Raw genomic sequence first — 10213 nt, 5'->3', positions numbered from 1 at the left:
CCAGTGCCATTTCTTCCCCTTTTATGAGTGATTTTAATGTCTGTTTTGCTTCTTGCCTGGATGATCTGACGTTCTTTCATTTTTCTTCAAGTTCAGTTACTTCACTAAGCGTGTTTCCAAGTTCCTGCCCTTGTCTCTTTTTCCTAAGACACGGTTTGACCTCCAAGTCCGACACATCTTGCTCCCCCCTCCTACATCTTTTCCAACCATTGGTCTTTTCCAGACTTTTCTACAGTAACCAACTTGGTAAGACGAGACCTGGCAGAATCTTGCATCTGACAGCACCCAAATCCATCCTTTTGTGCCGAGGGCTTCTCTGAGGTAGAGATTCGGGATTCCCGTGGGGATTCTCTCCACACCTGTTACATGTGTAATCCTGGAAGTGTGTGGGGTTAACATTCAGTGGAGATGACCTTGATGGGGGAGGGCAGGCTATGGTGCATTAATGCCGCTCCTTCTACCCTGAGTGCACATCCCCTTCAGTGGTTCTGAGTGTTCCACAGTAGTGCCTGACTTCAGAAAACCCACACTGGCTTGTCTTCCTTCCCTCCTTTATTCTTCCCCTGTCTTCTCCTGTTGCCTGCAACTATTTCCTCAAATAACTACCTGCATACAGAGCTGGTCTCAGCTTCTGCTTTCTGGGGACAAATTGATTCCTAAAAATTTATTATAGGTCTGCAACTTTTCATTCATTCATTTTTTTGTCAGGTTTTCTTCTCTGTAAATGGTTTCCAGTCTTCACTTCCCCCCCACCCCATGGTATTTACTGAAATCTCCTCAAGTCTGCCCCGAGTTTTGAAACAAATTTTCACAGCCCCAAATGATGCAAATATTTGAAGTGATATTATTTTTCTCTTTTATGTCTTTCCAGAGCTCTGCCAATCTACTCTTCACTCCTTTGGGTAGATTATCCTTCTTTGAACTCTTGTTTCACCTATTGGTATCTTTTTTTTTTTTTTAATTTTTAAACTTTCAAAGGATCACGATGTATGTGAGAGTAATTATAATTTCATGACGTGCGTACTTGACATGCTTCTTGCTTACTTTCCTTTCTTTTAAAAAAAATAAAATAGGGGCGCCTGGGTGGCTCAGTCGGTTGAGCGTCTGACTTCGGCTCAGGTCACGATCTCGCGGTCCGTGGGTTCGAGCCCCGCGTCGGGCTCTGGGCTGATGGCTCGGAGCCTGGAGCCTGCTTCCGATTCTGTGTCTCCCTCTCTCTCTGCCCCTCCCCCGTTCATGCTCTGTCTCTCTCTGTCTCAAAAATAAATAAACGTTAAAAAAAATTAAAAAAATAAATAAAATAAAATCATTGCTTTATATACGCCTGGATCCCATGCAAGTTTCTTTCTGCACAGATGCCATTTCTAGTGAGTCCTCAATTTGCTGGAAAAGAGTGGGAGGGAGGGCAGTGTGAACAAGGAACACAGTGTATATTGTGGGGTCCATGTTACTCCTGTTTCCTTAAGCAACCATCTCAGTTCAGCTTCAGAGCAAATAGATTATGTAGCGCCCAGTGATGCCCTTTGTACTGTTATCTGCATTACACTCTCATGGTTTCTATTTCTCCTCCCCTTTTCACCTCGTTTTCACCTCTGGTGCCTCTCTCAGTCAAGAGGTGGGAGGAGAGTAGCTACCCTCCTTGTGTTATTTTGTGGCATCTCACGGAGCAACTAAAGGGACGATCCTTGACTTTCCGAGGGCCAGTACCAACCCCTAGAGTTCCTTGCCCTAATTAAAAAATTATAGAGGGTTTTCAAGTTCCCAAATTCTGGTCCCCAACTAATAACATCAGCCTTCCCTGCGAACCTGTTAGAAGTACAGATTCACAAAGGTCACCAACTGAGTGAGACACCCTGGGGGCCGACGCAGTTTTCTGTCCCTGGAGAAAATCCCTACTCGGTTCTGATGCAAACTAAAATTTGAGAACCACTCTTCAGAAGAATCTCTTCCTGAGAACAAAGATGGAGAAGATCTGTCTTAATTCTCAATATCTTCCCTCATTTTTGGCCCACATTACACAGCATTTTGGTTTGAGAATTGTAGCTTAGGGTTCTGGCTTTTTCTTTGCCATAAGAAGATGGAGGGCATTATTCTCCTTTAATTGCTTTTTTGTGGTTCAAGGGAGGAGGCAGGAATAAAATAATTCAGGTTTGTTCTTGTTCAGAGACAGTGACCCTTTCCTCCAAGTCAGGGCAATGTATTCAAATTTCAAGTCTTCATCAAAGCTGTGGAGCCTAAGCAAGGCCTGCTTTCCATTTGACCAGGGATCTGCTGTTTTAGGGGTAGAAAGTTCAGGAACAGAACAAGCTGACTCCTGCTCGCAAATTGTGAGACTGGTTCAAGTCATCACAAGTCTGTGTGCCATTTCTTTTCCTTTTCCTTTTCCTTTTCCTTTTCCTTTTCCTTTTCCTTTTCCCTTTTCTTTTCTTTTTTCTTTTCTTTTCTTTTCTTTTCTTTCCTTTTCTTATTTTTAGAGAGAGAGAGAGCCGTGAGAGAGCGAGCATGGGGGGAGGGGCAGAAAGAGACGGGGAGAGCATCCCAAGCAAACTCTGTGCTTTCAGCACCGAGCCCAACTCTGGGCTTGATCTCACAGCTCTGACATCATGACCTGAGCCCAGATCAAGATTCAGACGCCCAACTGGCTGAGCCACCCAGGTGGCCCTCTGTGGGCTACTTCTGACTTTTCCTGTGCCTCATCTCATCTTAAATTGAGGTCATGACACGCCTTCTTCTTGGCTGGATGCTTGTTCAAAATGTATCATCGCATGTGGCTAAGCTGTGGCACACGACAGGAACACCCACAAACAAAAGCCACCCCACCCAGTCATTTCAAGCCCTCCTGCTCCCAACATCCAAATGGATTCGCTTATTCTTCATTTTGTTGGTCACCGATTAAATGTCTAGGAAAAGACTACCTGAAGTGCGTCTTGTCTTGTTGGCCAATCTACCGCCCGTTGTTACCAATCTGTGCTGAGACTGGTCCAGAGAGACTGAGCACTTAGAAACATGTGCAGCAGTTTGACAACTCTGTGACCTCCCAGCAGCTGGTCAGCAGAGGAGTGTCACTGGAGCAGGGTATAAGCCAATGTGAGTGGGATTACACTCAGGAAGTGAGTTGCATGTGTCTCGAGTTATCAGGCTGGCTAGAACTGGTTGCATAATTTTCAGGGCCCAGGGCAAAATGGAAATGTGGCCTCCCTTGTTAAAAAATGATTAAGACCCCCAAGATGGTAGCAGCCGAGCATTAAAGCCACTAAGGGGCCCTTCCAAGTACTGGGCGTTGTGCAAATGGACGGGTCACACACCCACGAAGCCAGGCCTGCAAGCCCTGTGGGATTGTGTCATAACCTGTGATATTTTACATCACCTGTAAACGAAACGTGTACAAAAATCTCAGGAAGTATAAGCATATTTTCTTATAACTGACTGTTTTTATTCCCCATTTGAATTTGAATTTGACTCAGTTTAATTTGAACTCAGGCCTGCTTTTCAGTTTACAGTTTAGCATTATTAGATCAGTTAGGATTATAAATTGTCGTATTAATTTTTAACTCATATCTGCAGAGTGTAAAATCTCCCTGGACTTTTTGTCAGGAAAAGGTGCACCCCTTTTGAAGGTAGCAGTGGTGATAAAACAAATGATGACAGTGGAAGTAATTTAAGAATTCAAAATCCAAGGAGTTTGGATTAGTTGGATTTAGAAGTCTCATGCCCCGCGTCTATTGGATTCTATATTGTAGTCATGACAGAGGGTGGCATGAGTTATTGTAGAGATGTATTATTGGCGGATAAAGCAATGAAACCACCAAAGCATGAGTACCATTAACATATAAAACATGAAGAACTAAGTCCAAATCCAACAAATATTTTTATAAGACAAGACATATTAAATAAGCTTTTTCTAGTCATGAGTCTTTGGAACGTTTTGTTACATTTAAATGTTGACACAGCGTTGATTGCCTGTAGATTTTCTTTCATTCTGGTATGGTCATATTCATCCTATCAAAAACGGGAGTTGTGTCAAAAAATTCTCGGGACACCTGGGTGGCTCAGTCGGTTAAGCGTCTGACTTTGGCTCAGGTCATGATCTCACGGGCCATGAGTTCGAGCCCCGCATCGGGTTCTGTGCTGACAGCTCAGAGCCTGGAGCCTCCTTCCGATTCTGTCTCTCCCTGTCTCTCTGCCCTTCCCCCGCTCATGCTCTGTCTTTCTCTGTCTCAAAAATAAAAACATGAAAAAAAAATTTTTTTTTTTAATTTTCAACATGAATATTAAATCTTTGCGGTTAATGAAAAAAATGTGGCTGAGTATTCTGGGATAGTACTTCTTAAGCCAAATTTTAACAGCATGTGAGGCAAAATAATTTTATACAATACACACATACATTATATAGATTTGATATTTATTTATTATTTATTTATTTATATCAAAATCAAGGTTTTCCGTTCAGTGAAAGACCCCTAGACAAAGTCAATAGATGAATGACATCGTATTTCTAACGTCAAAAACCAGCATGAAGTTATTTGGAATTTATTAGAAACTCTTGATAATTAACTGGAAGAAGACAAAAACACCAAAGATACGAAAACATACTTGACAGAAGAGGAACCCCTACAGGCTAATAAGCACATGAATGAGCTACTCATAATCATGAGTGATCAGAGAAATAGAGGCTAAAATAACGACCTATTACTTTATATGTGTTAGACTGGTCCAAAAAAAAAAAAAAAGGGAAGGGGAGCAGGCTGAAATGCCAACATTTAACATTTATCCTGAACATCACATGGAGTCAGACATTCCAGGGTGTAAGCAACAAATCACATTCATTCTTCCCCCCTTGGGAAGAAGACTCTGGCTCTGGGACAGACTATCGGGCATCCCACAATATCATTTCCCACGTCTTTGTTAATAATAGAAATCCCAATTTGTAGCTAAATCTATGGCCACTTGAAATAAACTCCACGCATACCCACTTCTCATAGCTAAGTGTGGCAATATGACTAAATAGTGTCCAATAAGCTGCAAGCTGAGTGAACAGATTGAACTTCTGGAAGGTGGGATCCCTTCTTTGTCCTTTCCCCATGCTGCTAGCTGAAATACGGTTGTGATTGCCTGAGCTCAAGCAGACGTTTTGGACGGCATGGAAAAAAGTCACATGCTGTTGAGCTCCTGATTCTTGAGTTTGGCTCAGGTCATGATCCCAGGGTCATGGGATCGAGTCCTCCATCAGGCTGCTGACAGCACAGAGCTGCTTGGGATTCTCCCTCTCCCTCTCTCTCTGTACCCCTCTCCCATTCACTCGCATGCTCTCACTCTCTCTCTCAAAATAAATAAATAAACTTTTTTTTTTTTTTTAAGTTGCATGCTAAAAACCAGGGAAATAGCAAGATGGGAGGAACCTGGGTCCCTGCCAAAGAACCCCAGTTCTGACTCTTGCCCCATCAAAGTCCAGACATCTTAGGGGCACCTGGGTGGCCCAGTCAGTTAAGCATCCGACTTCGGCTCAGGTCACGATCTCACAGTTTGTGGGTTCGGAGGTCACATGGAGGTCTGTGTTGACAGCTCCGAGCCTGGAGCCTGCTTCCGATTCTGTCTCTCCCTCTCTCTCTGCCCCTCCCCCGCTCGTGCTCTGTTTCTCTCTGGCTCTCAAAAATAAATAAACAACAACAAAAAAGTCCAGACATCTTGTGCTTGAGAGGGCAATACATTTCTATCTTGTTTATTCTGATTTTCCTCTTACCTGTAGCCAAACCCTAACTGATACGGCCTGCGTGAGAAAAATAATGCCAGCAAACAAGACAAAAAAATTACACAAAAACCAAAAAGTGACGGGGACCCGAACGAGGATGGTGAGGCAGTGAGAGGACAGAGAGATGAGCAAATGTGAGGCTTTTGGGAGTTGGCACTGACAGGGGCTGTGACTGGTGAGATGTGGGGATAAGAAAGAAGGGTGTTGATACTATTGACATTGGGGCCAGATAATCCTTTGTGGCGGGGCTGTCCTGTGCACGGCAGGATGCTTAACAGCATTTCTGACCTCTACACCAGTCACCACCACAGCAATCAAAGCTGACTCCAGACATTGCCAAATGTCCCTTTGGGGGCAAGATTGCCCCTGGCTGCGAACCACTGACCTAAGAGCAATTTTGCTGCTTGTTAAGTGAGGTACTTGCCTCGCGTTCCCGCGTCTCCAGGCTTGTTGCGGGAATGGACACTGATACGTAATTCACATTAAGAATCACGCCTGGGGGGCGCCTGGGTGCCTCAGTCAGTTGGGTGTCGGACTTTGCCTCAAGTCATGATCTCACGGTTCATGAGTTCGAGCCCCACGTTGGGCTCTGTGCTGACAGATCAGAGCCTGGAGCCTGTTTCGGGTTCTGTTGTCTCCCTCTCTCTCCGCCCCTCCCCTGTTCGCGCTCTCTCTCTCAAAAATAAATAAACATTAAAAAAAGAAAAAAAGAACATGCTGAAGAAGCTTCCTAGGGGTTTCTAGGAAGAGTTTCTGGTCTCCCAAAAGAAGACCACGAGAAGGGAGAGCTTTTCCTTTTCAGAATATAACTGTGTGTCGATGGAAAGCCTGGATCTATGGCCACCATTGTGTACTCAGCTGACTCACGTGGTAGTGTAGACCTGACCTCACTTGGTTGAGTGCTGTCTTATCCATATTCTATTCCTGGTTTTCCGAGTATGTGAGCCCCAAACCCCCTTTAAAGTTTAACCCGGTTTCGGCTACTTGCAGGCAAGATCCTCTAACCTACACAGTGACTGGCAGGATCAGTTCTGGAGGAGTTTTTAGGGGCAGATGCCAGACTGAGGTGGTTTGAGCACCGAGTGGGAGGCAAAAAGCAGAAGTTGATGAGTAAGAAAGACTCTTTCGAAAAGTTTTAACAGCGAGGGGACACAGATAATGCATTAGGTGCAGGATGGAGATTGCAGAAGTGTATTTGTTTACTTAAATGTGGGGAGGACTTGAGATCTTTAATTCTTAATGAGAAGGGGCCAGTAAAAAAACAAGAGCTGTAGCTATAAATAGAACAAGGCAGGAGAGTTCCCAATAGAGCAAAGTCCCTCAGAAAGGAGAAGGGTGTATAGACGGAGTGGATTATTTTGGGTAGAAGGCAGAATGTCTCTCGTCGTCTGACACCAGGGATGGAAAAGGAAATGCAGATAAATTTGCAGTGTGGAGGCAACACGCTAGGGAAATCCTATTTTGATCATTCCAATTTGTCCACGAAGTTGGCAGGGAGAGAGCAGAGGAGGCTGTGTATCAAACACATGAGGACATTCTCAGAAACTCGAAGGAACTATCCAGATAGAAGGTGCTACGTATTCTTCATGTACGTATATCAGGACTGTAATTCGCTCACTGCGATCACATCTATTGGGCAAAATGAGTCCTTTTCACTGTCCACGTCGTACAAGATGCCCAGAGACAGGTTGGAAGAAAGAGGTCTGAGAGTGGCATCCAGCCTGGGCTTCACGGGATGAAAAGTTGCAAAGGTCAATGGAGCCCCCGCCCCACCCCCAATGCTGAGCTACTTGTCCTTGGTGTAGTGTGTTGTGTATCCCAGGCCCTTCTGAGATGAAGTTCAGAGCAGGGGAGCCTTTATGGCTACTGCTTCCCAAACAAATGTGAGAATGGCTGTTTAAAGTCCGCTTTAACATGGTTTTCCACTGGAACCTCTTGTCTGAACTTTAATAATCGGGAGTTTGGAAATCGTTAAGTAGCTGCCTTGACTTGTTTAACTCGATGGCTACAGACATTTCATCAAGCTGACGTAGGATTTATGTCTCAATAACACAATACCATGTAGTGAGCACCATGGTTCCAGAACGATTTATGCCTGGTCTGCAACTGGAGGATGAATTACGCCCGAACGAGGGGTAGAGTAATGAGAGCCTCCACTAGGACACCCCGCGTCCTGCTACTAGACTGCTTTCTCCCCCGGGGGTGGAGAGGAGATAGCAACATTCAGTCCCTGACCTTTCTCCTTGATAGTTGCGTCATTAGGAAAGAAAAAAAAAAAAAAAAAATAGAAGTCTGAACCAGTCCTCTTTTCCATGCAAAATGTTTCCAATCACTCTGGTTCCCATTAAACTCTAAATCAAGACTGATTCAGTCTTGGACAAGACAGGGGTGGACACTATCACAGGAACTCAACACCAGACAATGTCCCTCAGTTTTCCCATCCCTCATTTAGCCCTGCTGACAGGACTGTGCCGGGACCATGTGCCCACCCGGGAGCTGATCCTCTCGGTGCGAGAGCCACTGGATGCTTGCCTCGAGTCTGCGCTGATACCCACAACACATCGGCTGTTGGGTCCCCAGGATGCCACAGAGGTCACCGCGAATGTTTAGGTGACTCCCGAGAGGCACCAGCACGGAGGAGGAAATCCCCCAGTGGTTCAGAGTATGGGCTCTGGAGTCAGCAAGCCTGGAACGCACCCTGGGTCCACCGTTATCTGGCTCTAAAACCTTGGGGCCATTACTTAATCTCTTTGTGCCTCAGTTGCCTCACCTAGAAATTGGGACAATAGTATCTAACTCAGGGGATCGTTCTGAGAAAATCTGACCCTTAGGATATCCCAAATGCCGGTAAGCGGAATAATCAAAAGAGAAAACAAGGGGAAGGCAGAGGGGAACAAGCTTAATTTCAGCACCGAAGCACCTTAGGACAGAGAAAAGAGAGTGAGACTTGTAGTCATATCATACGTCCTGGCTGAACTCCCAGTGTTTCCGTGGAAACGATACTGAGGATGCCATGTGGCTCTCAGGAGAAACACGTAAGAAAACATTTGCGCGAACACCTAATTCTCAGCAGATGTTACGTAGATACGCACTTTCTTCCTTCTTTCCAAGCAAGCAGGGAAAATTAGATGCGTACAGATCTGGATCCCCCGAGTGTTAGTTCCCGAGGGTGGTGTCAGTCTTGTGGGGGAAGGCTGGTCTTGCACAACTTTGCGGGGGGGGGGGGGGTCCAGGTTTCTTCTGCCCTCCTCCTGCTTTCCTCTCGACATTGTTTCTCCAGCCAGGCACACCCACTCCTGGTGCCCACGCAGACTCGCCTTTTCAAATTGTTGTCCCAGGCACAAAGCAGTACTTCGTGGTACTACTAATGACAGGAGGGGCCATGAAAACGAGGGTACCAGAATTTTAACTCGAAACTCCTCGTGGTTAAACCTCCTGACCCCCAAGGAGAAAAGGAAAGCCTTAAAGACCAATGGGCACTGTGATAAGGATGACATTTTAGAAAGACTTCGTGTGCAGGCCCTTCTAGCTTCTCCATCCTTCCCACCCTGGCCAGGTAGCCTGAGGATCTGTGTCTTCCAGATCCTCTGCTTTTTACTCAAGCTGGCTATCATCAATCTGCTCTCCTCTCATGTGGCCCCCAGCCCCGGTCCCTTTACTGACAGAATCTGTCTTCGCTAGACTTGTCACTGAGCCATTCTGGGACCTCGCGCACCAGACCCCGAGGACAAGTCCGTGTTGTCATGGCTCTCTTACCTCTTTGCCCTCTGGCGCACGCCCGTTACCATGGAAACAAATGCCCAAACGAATCCATGCTCCTCGTAATGCCAAAGCTTCCACAGGGCTTTCTATCGCCAATCTGAAGGAAACCTGTACACGCTATTGAATTTAAATTTCGTGCAAGTATTTGCTTCCTAAGCAATAAAGAAACCGGAAGTAAAACCACACGTGGTTTTCAAAAATGCCTCAGAGTGGCCCCATCATTGTTTTTTTTTAACCAAAATATTGTATTTCCTTTGGGCCTGAGGGAAGGTGAATAAATTATAATTCATTCATTCCAAGCAAAAATTTTGAAGGTGAGAAAAGTAGATTAGCACATGGACTCAGAGCTGCAATATTTTCACCCACTCAGTTCTGCACGTGGGTCCTGACCCCATACCTGGAAAGGTATTATTCAGGACACAGCTTAGACCTGGTTTCTACCCCAAGAGAGCATACCGTCTGCATATGGACTATCTGAGTTTTACCAGGTTGACCGAAATTACCTGTTCAGTCTGTCCATTTCCCTCCACTGGACAGGGAGCAGGAAAAGGGCTTAGTTAACTTTGTGATTCAGATGTCTTCTGTCCTAAGTTGACACTTAAAATCCATTTTGTTGCAGATTTCAACACTACTTAATATTCCCCAGGGGAAAATGAATCCTCAGGCCCAACAGCATTATTGAACCACAGAGACTTTCCTGAA

General features: G+C 45.3%; 1 non-coding gene across 1 annotated transcript; it reads left to right on the top strand.

Annotated features, from left to right (window-relative positions):
* Nucleotides 1-1077: 1077 nt before the first annotated feature.
* On the top strand, nt 1078-1162 carry TRNAR-UCG (transfer RNA arginine (anticodon UCG)). Its single transcript has one exon. It is a non-coding gene; the product is annotated as a tRNA-Arg (tRNA).
* The last annotated feature ends 9051 nt before the right edge of the window (nt 1163-10213 follow it).

This window comes from Panthera uncia, chromosome F1 (genome assembly GCF_023721935.1).
Source record: "Panthera uncia isolate 11264 chromosome F1, Puncia_PCG_1.0, whole genome shotgun sequence".
Lineage (NCBI taxonomy): Eukaryota > Metazoa > Chordata > Mammalia > Carnivora > Felidae > Panthera > Panthera uncia.
The sequence above is the reverse complement of the archived record's forward strand: the minus strand, read 5'-3'. Positions and strand labels throughout refer to the sequence as shown.